Raw genomic sequence first — 19,753 nt, 5'->3', positions numbered from 1 at the left:
GTCGTTCACCAAATTGTGGGTTTCACGCCTATTTTGGTGAAGTCGTCTCGTTTGTACAATACGAGTGATTTCGAGTTTAGTATAAACGAGTAAAGGACGTATGTTCGAAATAATAATAATAACAAGTATGAGCACATAAAGCATTCAAAAAAAAAAAAAAAAACACGTAAGAGGCATTCCAAGAAATTAGCATATGAATCAAGTATGGTCGAATTTGGTACTTAACTATAGACTAGGTCAAGAGCATGGCAATTTTCCTAATTCCCTATAGTTATGGCTCTGATACCAATCTGTCACACCCCAACCAATGGCGGAAACATCGAGATGAGACGAAATGTGAAGATTGCTCGAGACATCATAACACTAATGATTGTGAAAAGTATTTAAATAATAATTTCCTTCCATTTCTAAAGAATCAATTTCAAGGTTTCGAAACAAAATACAACATCATGAATAATGAAATAATACGACATGAATACAAATTTTTAAGTGTGTATCTAAGCATCCTACTAGATTCCATGCATCGTCAACATCCACCTGTAACATGTTAAAATAAAGTCAATGCAAAAGCAAAGGCGAGTACACAAGGTTTAAATAGTATAGCATAAGTATAAAGCATTTTACTCGAATCCACACGGCAATTTGTATACAAGGTACTAGCATGCATAACATTACGTATAAACCCAAAGTGTCCACTAGTATTTAGCATCCCTCGCCACAAAAGTGACGAGACCGTATAGTATATTGACCTAACGAACCCCCGTCGGGTGGTGTGCTACTCCTATAGCGCTATATTCGTTAAGCGAGGGTATAACAAAGTAATGGCATATAACATGTATTATCTAGCATAACAAGAAGCATGTATATCGGATTGAGTTCACAAAGTATGTTTAAATGTGTGTAAGTGAAATCTTTGTATGGTAACATGTTACAACCCAAAAGTGGTTTAAAACGTAAATGGGTCGAGTGTACTCACATTGGTTGCGTATAAGGATTTCTTGGAATAACACGCGAGGAAGGGGTTGGAAATCCAAAGGAACGAACGTAACGGTCATCCTAGATTTTGGAATAACACATAATGATCTCGTGAAAATTTGTAGATTAAGTAGGATTCCTAATATTTATTTTATAAATTAATTAGATATTAGACCTTATCTCATGTTAACATTTAATGTTATAAAATGGGTTAAAATAAATGGTTAGTTATTTAGGTTAAAAAGAATTTCAAAGTATTAATTAAAACAAGAGAAAAGAATTTAAAAGTAAAGAAAAACAATACTTTAAAAAAAATTAAAACATAAAAAAAATGCTCAACATTCTGACCAAAACTGGCCATAGCGGGACTCAAGCTTATGACCTTTATTTGCGTGCACGCAACCCGACCAACTGGGCTGCGTGTCTAACCCGTTCCATAATCGGCTTTTAATTGTATTTATATACTAGCTGTCATCGTTTTAATATAAAAGGAAATAAGCACCTCGTATTATAGAGACACTAAGCATCCTATGCGGATTAAAATAACAATTTTTATTCATTTGTTATAAAATTAGATAACCTATGTACAAGTATAAGTAAAGAAACCTAAAATACAGAAATGGTGATAGTATTTAAATATAAACATTTAGCTAGATTTTAGACATAAGTTGGTGGGTTTTTATCTTATGTGAACACAACTCAATTTGTCATTTTCTTCAAAATAACCTACTGAAGTAAACCCAATTATGTATATGTACATATCTATTGTTCTTTTCTTGCTTCTGTTAGTTTTAAATGTTATACAAAGTTCAACAATGAAGGAACAAAGTAATAAAGAAGGGTATACCGAACAAAATGAGAGGATTCCCGTGGTGATCTCCGTACGGCTCCGGTGACATCTGACCGGGTTGGCCCGACTCGTTGTCCGCCTCTAATCTGAACTGACTGACCCGTTGACTCGACGTAGACGGAACCGGACCCGAACCTGCTGAACCGAAGCTCGAGTCTGACCCATAGCTCCCGGACCAGAATTGAATCTTAAACCGAAAACTGGAGCCATGACCTGATAGAAACCAACTAGAACTTGAACCAAACTAAGACCCGAGCTGAAGCATGTCGAACCCGTTTCCGTTCGGCTTCTCTTCTCCGATTTCTTGCTCTCTCTCTCTCATCGCGTCTCCCTCTCTTTGTCCACTGTTTCCTTCACCGGTGACCTTCACCGGCCACCGCCGGCTGTCCAAGATGGAGAGGGGAAACAAGAAGGTGATGGAGGTGGTTATGTGTGTACAGAAATTAAGAGCAAGCTTCTTTTATTTGTGTGGTTAGACAGGTTGCAGAGAACAAACGGATGAGAGGAGAAGATGTAGGCGGCTGAAGTGGGATAAGAAGATTAGGGTTTTGGTCTTTTTTATTTTTTTTTACCTTCAATTATGTTTTCAAAATTTATAAAACAACCCTCAAAGTTTATCTAGCTGAACTAGACTAGCTGAGTTATCACTTTAATTAACTAAACTCTTTTTTTTAAACCAACTAAATTATTGTCAAGGTAAAAAAAAAATAAAACTTTTTAGTTGTAATACTAATTAAGTTAGTCAGTTAAACAATTAAATAAATAAATAACTTAATCAATAAATGTATTAAATTGAAGAATAAATCCCTTCTATAGTTATTTACTTCGCGAAAGCAAGAAAAAAAAAAGAAAGGAAAAAAAGGATTTTACAAAGTTCATAGGTTAGGATTTGGATTTTCAAAACGGGTCAGATCTTGGGAACTCATTTTGACGGATGTTATATTATGGAAAGTAAATATCTCATTTAATTTAAATTGACAGTTTTAATTCAAATCATACAATCCATACAACATATTCACAGGGAATTCGTAATCTGGTCTTTCACAACATCTTTACAAGCAATGATTTTTGCTAGAGGATTTCTTGATTTCTTGACATTGTGTTTTACCAGCAAACAGACTAATACCGTTGAGTATTAAACTTGATTTTTTGTTTGATTTGCTGGAAGAATTCTTGACATTGTGTTTTACCAGCAAACAGACTAATACCATTGATTATTAAACTTGATTTTTTGTTTGATTTGTTGGAGGATTTCTTGCCATTGTGTTTTACCAGCAAACAGACTAATACCATTGAGTATAAAACTTGATTTATTGTTTGATTTTGCTGGAGGATTTCTTGACATTGTGTTTTACCAACAAACAGACTATTACCATTGAGTTTTAACTTGATTTTTTGTTTGATTTGCTGGAGGATTTCTTGACATTGTGTTTTACCAGCAAACAGACTAATACCATTGTGTTTTCATAGTTTTAATTTAAATCATACAATCCATACAATGATTTTTGCTGGAGGATTTCTTGACATTTTGTTTTACCAGCAAACAGACTATTACCATTGAGTATTAACTTGATTTTTTATTTGATTTGCTAGAGGATTTCTTGACATTGTGTTGTACCAGCAAACAGACTAATACCATTGTGTTTTAGTAGTTTATCATTGGATTATGTTAGTGCATACATCTGTCGACTTCGTCTTGTATCGAGTCTTAGATTGCATTGTATAGATTAGGGCACGTTTTACGAGAAAATAGGATAGTTTATGTTGTTAACATGTTGATTTCGCTCCTGAGGGTCAAACAGGTGATTTCGCCCGAAATCAAGTCTTGATTTCCCTCCTGTTGTCTTGTGTTGTTTGGGGCGAAATCAGGTGGCCTATATATAGGTCATCTGGAGCGAAATTAGGAGAGGAATTGCCTTGTATTCCACGCCGAAGTGCTGTCGGTGTGAAGACTGAGTGTATTCACGTTCTAATCAATACAATCAGTAGTTAGAGTGAAGGATAAGCTGTTTCTAAGTCAATTACTTGTTTTCCGCACCTGTAATTGATCAAAACTCCTCTGAACGACTCATTCGGGTCAGAATCACCATCCTACAATTGGTATCAGAGCTCAGGAGAAGGAGTTCTACAGAGATTAGCTGGAGTTCATCAATATTTCTTACTTCTACACCTTTTTTCTTCACCAGAACGAGATTTAACGATCAAAATCCGCTCAAAATTTCACAGACTGTGCATAATTGGACATAGACAAATCCCTGAAAGTTTGACCCTAAAATTCACAGTAAAAATGGACAAAGTTGACATCCGAGTTGATTTCGCTCGAAGAGACAACTTGTGATTTCGCTCTTAACTGACTAATTTCGCTCCTGGACAAGTTCTAATTTCGCTCCTGGGAAACATTGTTTGAGGTTTCACCCCAAAGTTAGTCTTGATTTCGCTCCAGAAGGACAAACAAGTGATCTCGCTCCTGTGCAAGTTCTAATTTCGCTCCAAGGTAACAACTTTGAGATTTCGCTCCAACCAACAAACTGTTGATTTCGCTCTTGACAGTTGTGGTGATTTCGCTCGTGACTGAAAGTTGAGATTTCGCTCGAAGCTGGTTTCTTGTTAATCTCGCTCGAAAGTTATTGTGTTTGAACAACGTGCTGACAAATCATGGATACAGAGTTTTACAACGCGTTTGCAACTCTGTCTGCTCCGGCTGTCATTGCTCAAGCTATGAATTTGGAAAATGAGACGGGAACTACCCAAAAGCCCCCGAAACTAATGATTATCGAAGAATACTACGGGTGGAAAGACATATTCGAAAATTGGGTTCAGGCAAACCATTTGAGGTCTTGGGAATGTATTCTGAAGAAATATGTGTTGCCTCGAACATATTTGCAGGTTATCAAAGATCTATCAGAGTTTACTGATCAAGAACGGATTATGTACAAAGCTGAGAAGATGATGATCAGTCTGCTTCAACAAGCTATCAAAGAAGACATCTTCATACTGCTACAGCATGACAAAACATCAAAGTCAATATGGGATGCTCTTCATGTTAAGTTTGAGGGTAGTGAGAATATGATTAAGAGCAAGAAGGCGTTGCTTAAGAAAGAGTTTGATCTGTTCAGTAGCTTACCGGGAGAGGATACGAAGAAGCTGATTGAACGATACTGTCACCTAGTGCGATCCATGTCAATGCTGAGTATTACAAAAGATCGTGAAGAGTGGGTAGACAAGCTAGCTGATGCATTACCGCAGAAAGAGTGGGGAACCTACTTGATGATTCTGAAAAACACCGGGGTTTATGATGGGTTAACGATTTCTCAGTTTATCGAAAAGATTGAAAGTCAGGATCCGGAACAGCAAAAGATCGCAAGGATGAACAGTTCAAGTGGTCAACTGGATGTAAAGATGTATTACAAAGGTAGTGTTCCGGTTCCAGAAGCTGAGAGAAGTCCGCAAATACAAACTGCGTTTAGTGCTGGGGATTCTACAGAAAAGGTTGATCAAAGTTCAACTAAAAGCAGCAGTGGATTCTCTTCATTTCCAAGTGTCAATCCGAAAGAGTCAACTACAAGTTTTCATTCTCAAAGCACAAAGACAGGAAATGGTTATGTGATCCAGTGCAACATTGCTTTGAATCTTCCAGAGGGTCAAAGTTTTTCGGAAGAAACTGCTAAAGACCACATGGCTTTACTTGGTTCTGTGCTTATCTCATATGAAGGTCTAGTTGCAGGTCGGATCGGGAATCCTATGCTCACAAAGGAGGATTACGATCAGATAGACGCTGAAGAGATGGAATTAATGGATATCAAATGGTGTCTAGCGAGTGTTCTCAGACGAGCTGAAAAGTTCAAGCTTATTACTGGGAGAAATGACTTTCTCGATGCACATGTATCTACTTTAGGTTTTGATAAATCTAAAGTTACTTGTTTTCGATGCAGGGAGAAAGGTCATTTCAAGCGAGAATGCAAGAACAGGGAAGCTAGTGGAACTCAGAATGCGTTTGGAAAAGATGACTACTACCGAAAGGCCATTTATTAGCAGGTTGGTCAACAGCAAGAACCGCAGGTGGCTCATGGTAGAAAGATTGAGGATTCAAAGAGAGCGTGTTTGGTGGATTTTAACTGGAATAATTACATATCACCAGAAAGCAAAATCTGTTTAGTCAATCAGGATGATGAAAAACTACCTGAAGGCTTTAGTTGGGATATGTTTATGGATGAAAAAGGAGATTTTAAAGCATTCATTGCAAAGATCGTAAAAGAACCTGATATGTTCACTGCATGGATGAAGTCTATTGGTGAGACTGTGAAGAGTGTGGAGGAAGAGTCTGTTGTTTCTAATGAAAGTTCATTAAGTGCTGATGAAAGCTCATAGAGTTCAGATGAGAGTGTACAAAATGATGTTAGTTCAGAAAACGAAGTTGTTTTTGACCAAACACCATCAGATTCTGGTTTGTCAGATGCTAGTTCTGAAAAATCTGTACAGTATGATCAGTCACCAACTGATGATAGCAGTAGTGAAGATGAGGAGGAAAAACATATTAACATTGCAAAATCCCATCTTTCTCCTGAAAGTTTTCATTTCTATTTTGCAGATCGCTTGGAGAAACTGAAAGAGAAACGAGCTGCTAAAGAACAACAAAAAATGAAAACTGAAGATGTTGTTCAGAATGAGAATGTTGAAAGTGCTGTTGAGGGGATGATTGAAACTGAGCTAGTGAAAGCAGAAGAAAAGGTAATTGAAACTGAGAAAGTGATAGAAGTTGAAAAGATTGTAGAAGTTGTCAAGCCTTGTGAAAAGTGTCTTGAAGCTTGCAAAGAATGTGCAGCAAAAGACGATATAATTGCTGAGTATGAAAAGAAGAAGGAGCAGTTGCTGTTCAATTGAAACTATGTAAAAGAATCTTATGATGTCTTGAACAAAACAGTAACTGGTCTTCAAAAGACAAATTCTGAAAGAGAACAAGCACTAACGATGATGAATGCTGTAATGATGTCAAAGCAGAAAGCTATCAACTTTTACATCGAAGAGAGTGCTAAGTGGAAGCAAGAGTTGGAGACAGAGAAGATTGAGAATGAGAGAATTAGATGTTTATTGCAAAGTTATTCGAGTTCTGATTATCTCATTGATCGAATTTATCCGACTGTTGCAGGAATGGAAGCCTTTCAAGATGACAAGCCGAAAAAGAAAGATACTGGTAAGAAATTGACTGTTAGCTATAACAAGTGTCCGCCTCCAATTTGGGAAGGGTATTCTCCTAGAAAACCAAACGAGGAGCAACTTGAAAAGGCTATCAATATAAAGCTAAAAAGACACAACTGATGAATTACCAGAAAACATTGATGTCACGTTCACCTCGTCGGACACTGATCATGAGTCTGAGTTAATCAAAAGGGTGGTCGATCAGGTGTTGGATACTGATGAGGAGTCCGAGTCAAAATCTGAATCTGGAGGGTCAAGTTCATCAGTCAATAGTCAAAAGTCATCGGTTAAACGGTCTTACAATAAAGAATTTTTATTATCAAAAGCAAATTTGGTTGATGAAACATTTGAAGTTGCATACACTTTAAATGATTCAGACAAATTATATTCTGACAAAGAGTTTCCAATAAGAAGTGTTCGTTTTGACATGATCAAAAAGGTTTTCAAAATGACAGAAATTAATATTTCTGAAATAAAAGATTTAAATCTTACTGGAAAGACTAAAAGATATACTTCAAGAGTTCAACAACGTTTAAACAAGAAAAAGGGTTACAATTCTGGTTCTGGTTTTCAAAAAAAACCAAACCAAAATCGTAGCTACAAAAAGAAAGGGTTAGGTTTTATTCCACCAGAAAACTATAAAAATGAGAAAAATTCTAAAACAAAAATAGAATTTGTTTCAGGTGGAAGTGCCGAGGAAGAACAGAAGAAACCGTTCTGGAGACAATCAAATCAGGAGTTTCTTGCTGAGAAAAGAAAGAGTGGAACTGGCGTGTTTCATCCAAAGGAAACTCGAACCTGTTACAAATGCAATGAAGCTGGTCACATTGCATGGAACTGTCCGAAAAATGTCAAGACAAAACAGGGAGTTTCTAAAAAGTTGAAAGAAAAAGTTGTTGATGTTGAACCTCCAACCGAAAAACTTAAAGTTTTTGAAAACTCAATTTATGAGGTTGGTGAGTGTTCTAAAAAGAATTTTTACAAAAAGAAAGAGAAAGACAACCAAGTGTGGGTTGTTAAAAAGGTTGATGAGAAAGTTGGCGATGAATCTGGTTCCACAAAGCCAGAAGAGCCACAGGTTGAAGAAAAAGTTTCAGTGAATGATGATGAGTTTCCATCATTGAAGTTTGAAGAGGTTAAACAGAAAGTGGGTAAGGTTGAGATCTCAAGTCAATTTTATACCGAGAAAACTAAGTTTGATGTCGAGAAAACATTCAATGGAAATGTTAAGAAAATTTTTGGGAAAATGCTTAATGGGAAAGCAAAGGGGGTTAAAGATTTTTATGCAACTAAAAAGGCAACTTACAACCCTACTGCGCAAGAATTGAAAACCATCAAGTCTGAGAAGACTTGGATGGAAGTTTGTTTTCCTTGAAGTCTTAGGACTATGCCGGAGATTCCAAGTTTATATCGTGGATCAGGAATCGGCATCATTCATGTTTAATGAGTTTGTATGAAAGTTTTTGATAGTGTTCAAATGTTACAGGTTGAATAACTACGCCGGAGCTTCCAGGTTGGTAAGTGTGAAGCAGGAATCGGCATCCTGATTGGTAAAGTGATTTATGTAGATGTGATTTTCTTACAAGTGATATCTAGATTTCCTACAAGTGGTATTGTTTTGGATATACTTACAATTGGTACAGAGGTTGCGTAATTGCAAAACGGTAAATCAGGGACATTAAGTTGTACTTGATTTACTACACATGATAAAACAAACAAGATGATGAACCATATCCCCGTACTTAACAAGTGCCTACAAGTGGCAAAAACAAACTCATTTTCGGAAAAATCATTTTGATTAAAATAAACTTAAGTGTTTTGAAATCTAAATGAGAAAATGGTTTGTTGATAGGGGGAGTTCTAATTGTTTATGCCTAATGAATGGCGAATTGATGCGATTCGATGTCAGTTGTCAAGTTCTGTATAGTTTTGTTTTACATTTTATGTTTCATGTGGGTCAAGAGTTTAGTTTGTTTTCAATTTTTCTTTAATGTGTTTGCATTTTAGGGGGAGTAGAAAATTTTCAGAAAATCCAAAAACATTAGAAAATTTGAAAAAGCCAAAAACATGATAAAATCAAAAATGAGTTTCGTTGTGAAAAGAGGAAATGATAGTACATCAGTGGACTGTCACAACATGCTAAAGAAATGGATAGTAAAAATGTGATAAACAATCTCACTGCGGATGTGTCAGTAGGTTTTTGCACAGTTAGTAAATTGTGACGAGATATAAACCTAAAAATTCAAACTTGATTATTCTGTGGGTAACGACTTCTTGGATATATAGGTAACCCCTGAAATCTTGTTTGAAAGGTCCCTTATTCTGAGATACTAGGTCTTTATGCTCAGTGATATCTGGGGTATTATCCCGGGACTTCTGCTGTATGGAAATACTGACCTAGTCCCCGGATAATGCTTTCTGCAAATATGCTTTGAAATAAAAGCTCGCCCTCAGCAAGTTGACGAAACAATAAAATTGATAGTCATTGCTGTTGTAATCAAAAGATCCTCTAAAGGGGACACACCGAAAAGTCGAAGCCGTCATCTCTTTGCGTATACGGAAGTATCGACCTGAGCTCTCACGGCCCTCGCATTTAACCATGAACAGATATCATCTGTGGTATACTCACCTGTAAGACTGAATATTGGGATCTGGATACGGGAGTATATTCAAGTAGTGGGACACACGGATAAGTTCAAGTGTTTAAAACATTAATATCGTATCTCAGATCAGTTGAACTTTGTGTGAAAATTTAAGTGGACCAATATACTGACAATCTAGGTGAATTGTTTAAAACATAAAATGAAATCAAGCTTAACGGTGTTGGTGATATGTCTCATTAACTGATATGATCCTCTTACACAAACTCACAAAAAAAAAATATTGTTTGTAAATATTTCATTTTTGCATTCTTTTGATTCTACAAGTGTCACACCCCGATTTCCAGGTGTCTCACCGGTGGGCCCGGTGGGGGATTACCGTGACGATGTTGGCAACAATATAGTCAAACCACACAATTATATAATGCACAGCGGAAGCATAATTTAAATATATAATTTCAACCTCTGATTGTAATATCAAAATGTATTACAGAAGTTGAATATCCACAGTGGATCGTAAATATAGATAAAGTATTGTTCCATTAGATACTGCAATCAAGCTTGCGAGGCTTATCCCGACGCTAGGGAGCTAATACCAGCCAATTACGTTTAGGTACCTGCACTTAATCTTTTTGGGGAAAATACGTCAGTTTACACTGGTAAATACATTCAACTGACACATTAGAAAATGTTTATTAAAATTGATTTGAATGCACAAGGCACAAACTCTTTTATAACTTGGGAAAATTCATAATGATCTTGTGAACGTTTTACATGTTCTTTTATGCGTTCAGTAGCCCGGGTCGTGCCGGGTTAAAGATTTATAGACACACCACGTTTGCGTAAAACCGTAGTATGAAAACCAACGGCTACGTCTTTTAGTTTTTAATGTCGACACTTTATACCGGGTGTACGCCTACACCGGGATGTCGATGGTCGTGGCCATTTCGTAAAATGATGCCAAGGATATCCGGGACAACGGTCATTAAACCCCCCAAAGGCTTATAAGCAACAAAACTGTTTAAATGAGCCGATCATATTTAATCAATTAACCACCTCAGCGATGGAATTATATAATGCTCAATCAAGCGGTATTAATATACCGTAACCCAAGCCCATATAGGGGAAATAAGTTAAAGTATTTACCTTTGCAAGTATTAATCCTTAATTTAGACCAAGTCACCGATAGCTTTTACTGGGGCTCCTAATCTGGAACGAAGGTTTTAATTAACCTCTTAGAATCCTAACGGTCCTTGTATTAGCCGTAGCTTAAACCGGTTGATTCCGATATATATGGATATGGTTAATTCGCACGTAAAGGCGAAAACCGAGAATGGAGTATGATTTGGACCCAACAAGTTTAGTGACTTGTTTTATATGGGTTTATAGTTCATACTCTGGATTTTGGGGTTCAAATAATATAATTTGACCCATATCGGCTATTGCACGAAAACTAGTTCCATGAGCCGTACCGTGTGCGCAAATAGGCGAAACGGTTAACCACAAGAGTCCTACGCTCATTTCCTAAGTCAATATGCCTTAAAAGTATTTTGGTATCAGTAGGATACCTTCCGTAATGCCCGTAACGAGTTTAAGTTTATATTATGCCCCGTAGGGGCTTTTCGGTCATTTTAAAGACTTTAAAAGGGATTTTCGAGTTCTACAGGAAATCTGAGTTTCCCGAACAGCTTATAAAGCTTAAAATACTTTATTTATTATTTAAAACCAGTAGCAATTGGAATCGGGTCAAAAGACCTTGTAGAACTCCCGTTTTGGCCAAAAAGGGCATATTCGGTATTTACCGAACCGTAGCCATAACCGCAGGTTATGAGCAAGGTAAAAATTATTAAAAATCTTTAAAATTCCCAAAATATTATTTTACCACAGTGGGTAAAAGTTTTGGTGACGAAAACTTGGGTTAGATGGGCGTTATGCTAATTGCGCCGTTAATTACAAAACTTTCTTAAAAGTGCGCCTTTTAGCATAACTCTCATTCTAGGCCTCGGATTGACGTGAAACTTCAGGGGCATGCTTATAATTTATCAAGCAAGGTTTTGGTCCGTTCACGTGTCCGAAATACTCGTTTTAATTTTAAAAGGCCGTTACGGTCAACTTTTAGGCGAATGACGGAAATACGTAAAAGACTCGGATAACTCATGAACCGACCACAGAGGCGTATACCAACATGTGACCTGGTCCTAAGAGAGTCCTAAGGTATATTTATACCTCACTAAAACGGGTCAGAACTGAAGTCAAAGCAAAAGTCAAACTTTTGCGACTTTCGGCTCCGAACCGGTTCAACATAGTAAATGATCGATTCAAACGAGCGCAAACATGTTTATATACTTATTATCATGTTTTATGATTATCAAAACGGTTCCATAACATATACATTACAGATTATGCATAAATCGCTAAAATAGCTTTCTGTTGACTTTTTAACCGCACGTTTGACTCGATAATTGACATAGTTAGAGTGGTGATCAGGGGGAACCATTTTAGAGGTTTAATACCCACATAAATACCAACTCATAACCATTTTTGATTCGTCATAAGACTGAATCATTTGCAAGATATTGCAATGACAACCGTTAGTTATGACGGTTGCGTTTATAGGCTAAAACTATGGAAATGTGAAACCAAAATGGTTATGAACGACTTACAGAAGTGTGTTCTTGCTTATAGAGCAGAAGAGAATGCTTGGGAGCACTTAGAATGATCAGTAGTTGTGTGTTTTGATGTTGTGAATGATATGAACCAATGTAGCTTATTTATAGTGCTTAAGAGCCTTCAAGATCATTACACAACAAGCTACAATTGATCATGGATCATGGGCAGGTGTCCCTAAGTGGTATGGGTCGTGTAGGGGGCACCCATGCTCAATTAATGGTTGTTTGATCGTTCAAAAGCTCCAAAAGCCAAGTAGTTACAACCATTCTGCATCTGGGCACTTTACGCGGCCCGCATGGGAGTCCCCATGCATTTTAATGCGGGTCGCCTAAAGGTTAAGAAATCAGGCGAATTAGTGAGGAGGCTCGCGGCCCGCCTCGACTTATGTCTAAACCTTACGCGGGTCGCGTGAGGTTATATTTTCTGAATTTTTCAAATCTTTTATAATGATTACAGAATCGGGCCATTAATAACGAAATCTTTCGTAATGATTCACCTGACCTTTCGGTTCTGAAGGGGTAACTTTGCGGTTTGGCCCTCGGTTATTTACCGATAGGGGCCTCGTTTTAATTACCCGCATTATTAAGTCCCCGGTTTATTTATTAATTATATTGGAAAGCCTTAACTTTCACTGTTGACGCTTTTAACCCTTCTTCTACGAATTCGATCGTAACTTTCTCGTTTCATATCGAAACTTCGCGAAATTCATATATATTATTTTAGTGAGGGTATAATACCGTTACAAAGTCTTTGGAACGTTAAAGGGTCACTCAGAGGTATTATTAAACATGTTGACACAGTTAACCCCTGGAGTTTGTAATCTCTCACTTTCTTCCGCGTTTCATTTTTGTACGATCTATAATTTATTCGTTTAAAGGTTTAAGCATTATTTAGGGATACTATACAGTATATTTACCCTTGTTGACATTTATAACCCTCGAATTTATATACTTTCAAGGTTTGTCAAAATTAGTCCTTTATTTATTATAGATGCCACGTGTAAACAAATGACACGTGTTAACACATCATTGGACACAAAAATTCGAGGTGTTACAACAAGTGGTGTAATTTATTCTCTTTCAGAAAATCCAAAAAGATTTTGTGTGTGTTTTAGCATAAATTTTGAAAAAGTCAAAAAGATTTTTGACAACCGATGTTGGAAAACTGATTTTCAAAATTCCAAGTGCTAAATATGATGACATTGTTGTGAGGGGGAGTGTGTTTTGAACATCAAAATATGTTTTTTTTTTATATATATATCATCAAGTGGTTCATCAAAGAGGATGGTTTGAATCTGAGGGAGAGTATGTATTGGTGTATGCCTCAGTATTTGAAATTGTTAAAAAGTGTAAATTTACTTTGAGATAGAGTTTGTGCAGGAGTCAAGTTAAGCCAGGTCAATCGATCCTAAGATCTAAGCTAGACGAGAGCAAGGTTACCATACCTGAGGACTCTGATTGAAGAAAGCCAGGTTTCTGATTCCTATAGACTCTGAAGACAAAGTATGAGCCAGGCTATCGATTGTAAGTAGAACTAGAGCCAAGTTTCGATCTTGGAAATTAAAAGCTGTGGGATGGAAAGCCAGACAACTATCCTGAAGCAGATGTTGCTGAAGAACAAAGAAATGCCAGCACATTGTTAGGGGAAGTCTGTTGATGCTGTTTGAGAGAGTAAAGCCCAGAGACTGATCAAGACTGAAGTTTGTGAAGACTCGACACTTGCGACTCGTCAACATCTGAGGGGGAGTCTGTTAGTGCATACATCAATCGACTTCGTCTTGTATCGAGTCTTAGATTGCATTGTATAGATTAGGGCATGTTTTACGAGAAAATAGGATAGTTTATGTTGTTAACATGTTGATTTCGCTCCTGAGGGTCAAACAGGTGATTTCGCCCGAAATCAAGTCTTGATTTCGCTCCTGTTGTCTTGTGTTGTTTGGGGCAAAATCAGGTGGCCTATATATAGGTCACCTGGAGCAAAATTAGGAGAGGAATTGCCTTGTATTCCACGCCGAAGTGCTGCCGGTGTGAAGACTGAGTGTATTCACGTTCTAATAAATACAATCAGTAGTTAGAGTGAAGGATCAACTGTTTCTAAGTCAATTACTTGTTTTTCGCACCTGTAATTGATCAAAACTCCTCTGAACGACTCATTCGGGTCAGAATCACGATCCTACAGATTAATTAGAGGATTTTTTGTCTTTGTGTTTTATCAGTTACTGGTTTCATCACAATGTGTTTTATTAGTTACTAGTTTCATTTACTGTTTCATCTCAATGTGTTTTATCAGTTACTGGTTGATATGATTTTGGCATTCTTGATGTTGTGTTTTAGCAGTCAGTCACTAGTTCGTCACATTGTGTTTTATCGCACACTACTATGAACACATCTAGATCTAATTTATCATTATTTTTTTGTATGATTTGGTGACTGGTGTTTTCAAATGTGAGAGATTAGAGAGAGAGAGAAAAATTTCGACATTTTTGGCGGTGGTTTTATGATTGGTAGTTATTTACTTATTTAAAACAACTTAAATGACACATTTACCCCCAATCAATTAAATTAGCCTATTTTAAAGACACGTATATTACAAAAATGCCATCAAAATGATCTCAACCATTAAACACACTCATTTGATGGCCCAGATCGCTTCCTACACTTTCTAGGAAAAACACACTTTCCGCAGCTGTGATTGAAGGTTGGAAGCTCGTGGGAACATCTAGGTTGTTTGTTAATCATTCGGTTCACTTGTTCTTTACTTCCGCTTATTCATCATGTTTCGTTGCTTTGAATTAACTCTTGTTTTTAGTTTAATTATGAACATGTTAGGCTAAATACCTTATACTACCTAGATTGGTTGAATGGATTGTTAAAGTTTTGATTTTAATTATGGATTGTTAATTATTTATGGATTGTTTATAAGAGTAGTCGACTTGGTTCTTGATTTGATGTTCATGCATGCTTAGAAGTGTTTGATTATTGTTTATTGCTTCGTATGTATAACAACTCTCCCGAAACCCTTAAACATGTCCCTATACGCCCTAAAATACACTCCGTATACGAAAAGTGGGCCCGAAATACCTTTATATAATTAAAAATCAAATAAAATAAAATTTACCCGTCGCTCGCGGTGCACGAAAGAGCCAGTTAAGGCTGTCGCGGGGCACGACAGCTGGCCACTAGGGCGCACCCGGTGATGCCACGTGGCGTAAGGCGTGTCGAGGCTAGTTGTCAACTCAGCTGAGCTAGGGCCTACCCTAGTCTGCCTCGCGGGCCGCGAGCCACCCTCTGATCAGCACTATAAATAGGGACCTTCGGCATTCACTTTCAAACCATTCAAAAATTAAAATTCTCTCTCAATCTCTGATAGCAATTACTATATCGGGTATTATACCTCCCCTAATTAGCGAAGCTCTGCCTCGTTGTAAGTATTATAACCCCCGATTACGTATTAGATACGCTGCCCGATTGATCTAGTGCTGCGTAACGCATGTTGAGGCTCTGCCTGACTCAGTCGTTGGAGTTCTGTCTCGGGGAGGGTATAACTTAATGTAAATTTGGGTTATTATACTAACGCGTGTGCAGTCAATCTCATTCTTTTGTGCTTAAAATACATATTGGGAATCAACTCTCACGACTTACACTCGAATCATCTATTTCTAGCTGGAAAAACCATACGCCGCCAGAGACCCAAACGGAGCGTGTCAGAAAAGAAAGTCACTTGAGAACGAAACCTTGTCGGTATCTTTGAACCATTCTTTTTCCTCTCTAACTCGCTCATCATTTAGCATTTCCTTCCTGTGTATTTACTCATGATTACGTTGTATTCAAGGATCCATCAACCGTGTAGGAGACACGAAGACGTCACCGGAGACATCCAGTATTTCACGTTGCCGGAGAAACCCGAAGCCGCCGGAGCCGTACGGGGATCGACGGGAATCGCTTCTTTTTACGTTTCGGTATATTACTTTCCTTCAAACATTTCATTTCTCCTTCTTTCGTTATTATCATAACTTAACTGTGCTTTGAAATTTTGAACTGTTTTGGGTTCTGTTTGTTACTTATTTCAATGAAGAAGATAACTGTTTGTGATGGGTTTATAAAAAAAATTAAGTATCGAAACAATATAAATCTGATGTTACAGAGTAGTGGTTAAAAGCTGTTTGAATGTTCCAGTGGCGCGGGTTCGATACCCGACACCCTTACTTGATCGCTGCAACTTTTTTTATAAAACCTTGGCATGAATCAACTGAAACACAGTTTAAGTATATTGCAAATTTTTAGTTCATGTCTTTTTATTATTTTGTTTATCTCTTTCCCTTTATATTAAAACCTTAAACTTTTAACTCAAAACATTAACAAGTTACTCAAATTCTTTTATAACATTAAATAATAGTAATGAGACAAATGTTAATACCTAAACAAATAATTTATCAACCATAAATCTTAGGAATTTTAACTAACTTACAAATAATAATGAAATCGTTATGTGGTATTTTGATATCTAGGTTAATCGCTCTCGTTCGTTCTTTTGGATTTCCTTACTCGTGCGTTATTTTACAAGAAATCGCAACGCAATCACTGTGAGTATACATGATCCCATTTTCATTCTTTAAACACTTTTGAGTGCAACTTGTATTCTTATGCAAATTACACAAACACGTTAATCTACATTTATTCACACTCTATCCAAATTACACATGAAATGTTTGATTCTTGTTATACACGTGATGCTAATGTAAACACTTCATGACTATATGCTCATTAACTTGTTCGCAAGCCTACTTAACAATTATGGTACTATGCATATGCTATAGGTTGTAACGCCCCGCCCGCTATTCTTTTGGGTATTGTTAAGTTAAACATGTTAACCATCCCGCTAGACTCTTGGGATAGGCACTTTAATTGCGTTGGAAACTTTGGTTTGAGCATATAGAGTAACATCGTTTCGGCATAACTGTTAACTCGCATCATCTTATTCATGTTGGATATGAGCACATTTAAACATTTTATTCTACTATGCTATGTATCAAACTTGTATACTCGCCAGCATATTTTGTTGATCATTATTTTAATACATGTTGCAGGTTGATAGACAAGATGTTGAAGAAACAAGATTAGGATGGACTAGATACCCATTTTAATAAACCATGTTTGTTGCAATTTGTATTCATTTGAAACAATGTATTTGAATTTAGTCATTTATGAAATTTGATTTTATCATATTGTCTCATTTAGTGTTATGATGCTTTTGAGCGATTTGTTCGTCTCATCCCGATGTTTCCGCCATCAGTTGGGGTGTGACAAATTGGTATCAGAGCCATAACTATAGGGAATTAGGAAAATTGCTATACTTTTACCTAGTCTATAGTAGGAATACTCTGTTACCAAATTGGTATCAGAGCCATAACTATAGGAATTAGGAAAAGTATGAATGCTTTTACCTAGTCTATAGTTTAGGAGCTTTATCCTTATGTGTTGTTTAAAACAACTTCCCTTCTATCTTATTTGCTTCCCTCTATTCTCTTTGGTCTTTTAACATACATGCCTTTCCTAATGCTAACACAATACACACTTGGAGGCTTTGAAGACGCTCTTATAACAGAATCGAAATGACTCATCAAAATAGGGGTGATTCCCACATTTGGTGATGACTTTCACTCAGCTATACTTTGTATTTTGCCCTAAATCTACCCTCAAGTTAGGAGTGATATCCAAATCTTGAAGGAAATTTCCATATCATATTCTAGTGGACCCTTATCTTTTGATAAGTACCAACCACACTAGGGTACGATGTTATTAAGTTAGAGGTGAAACTCATATCTTGATAACTAGTCCCACTCTTCGATTTTCCATCTTGACAAAGTTTTGATTTTCCCAATCGATTAAGGACATGTAGTAACTGGAAGGATAAATATCATTAGTCGCTTCTCGATGAGAGTATTTGTCTATTAGGCCAAAGCACGTTTCCTTAATTCGAAAAGGAATTCGATTTACTTTGGAATAGTCTTATGTTACGTTCCGTGACAATCCACGTTTTACATTAAATCTTTTTTATGCTATTTCAATTTTAATGTGTTTTACATTTGTACGATATATCATTTCAATCTTGAAGGCACAATACGATTCAAACTTTCCCTTTTCAACATTCGGAATTTATTTCACAACAATCTAATACATGCATGCTAGTGTGTTATACTGGATTCGTGTCACTGGGTGATTCTTATGTGATGAACTTGTCTTTTAACCCACACCATAACATGTATAGCACTATGCGTAGTGCTATTGGAGTATCGCACCACCCGTGAACGAGAGGTCATGTTAAGTCATTCAATTGCGGTACACGATGGGTTGACATGTTTATTCACATGTCAGTAATACGTTAATCTTGTTAACTAAGTATGGCATGTGGATTGTTCTAAATATTTTTTTATGCTTATACTCATATTCCCAAAAATGGAAGCTTAACATCAAGATAGGAGTGATTTCCTTACCTTGAGGATTAGCTCCGCTCACTTTTCAACTTCACCAACGAGCTAGGGGTGATTTCCTTACCTTGGAGGTAGTTACCAACTCTTCGTTCTCAATGAAACTTTATATTTGAACGTTACTTTCATTTCAAGCTTGGAGACACGATACGCACTATCTTCTCAATCTAAAACAAATAATAATAATCTCTCGTGAACAAAACTAAATTTACGACGCTTTCATTATCTATGTTACACTAATTGAACCTTTTATATGCTATGTGAAACTATATGCTATGTGACGCATTTCTGAAAACAATTTCCTTAAACAAACGTTACGATCAAGTCTCACCTATTCTCCCTTTTGAATCTTTAGATGTCATCTTTTCAAAAGTCTTCCTCTTATATTTCGAGGATGAAATCTCCTAAAGTAGGGGAGACTGTAACATCCGTAAAAAACGAATATCCAAAATCCGATATGTTTTGAAACTCGGATCCTAACTTTTGAAACCTTAATTTAAAAAAAGAGAAACTTGACAACAGGGACTGTTTGTGCATGGAGACTCTTAAAATATTTGAAACCAAAATTTCCGCCAAGGCCTGTAAACGGAAAAGGCAAGAAAAATTCACGAGATTAATTGCGAATTCATAATTTATATTTTCCTTCTTCGGTTAAAACGAACTTGGACACCTTTTCATACCAAAGAAACCGAGTACAGCCTGTCTCCTTCTCATTAGAATCGAATTCCGAAATGTCGTAAATTGGGGTCTTGATTAAAGCAGTCAATCTCATTCTTTTGTGCTTAAAATACATATTGGGAATCAACTCTCACGACTTACACTCGAATCATTTATTTCTTGCCGGAAAAACCATACGCCGCCAAAGACCAAAACGGAGCGTGTCGGAGAAGAAAGTCACTCGAGAACAAAACCTTGTCGGTATCTTTGAACCATTCTTTTTCCTTTCTAACTCGCTCATCATTTAACATTTCCTTC

At 36.8% G+C, this 19,753-nt stretch overlaps 1 long non-coding RNA gene across 1 annotated transcript; it reads right to left on the bottom strand.

The window, feature by feature from the left end:
• Positions 1–382: 382 nt before the first annotated feature.
• Positions 383–2,386, bottom strand: LOC118487611. Its single transcript, XR_004882131.1, has 3 exons — positions 1,823–2,386; positions 977–1,056; positions 383–537 (listed from the first exon to the last, which is right to left on the bottom strand). It is a non-coding gene; the product is annotated as an uncharacterized LOC118487611 (long non-coding RNA).
• Positions 2,387–19,753: the final 17,367 nt, after the last annotated feature.

Source organism: Helianthus annuus, chromosome 2 (assembly GCF_002127325.2).
Source record: "Helianthus annuus cultivar XRQ/B chromosome 2, HanXRQr2.0-SUNRISE, whole genome shotgun sequence".
Taxonomy (NCBI): Eukaryota; Viridiplantae; Streptophyta; class Magnoliopsida; order Asterales; family Asteraceae; genus Helianthus; species Helianthus annuus.
This window is presented reverse-complemented; position numbering and strand designations above follow the sequence as displayed.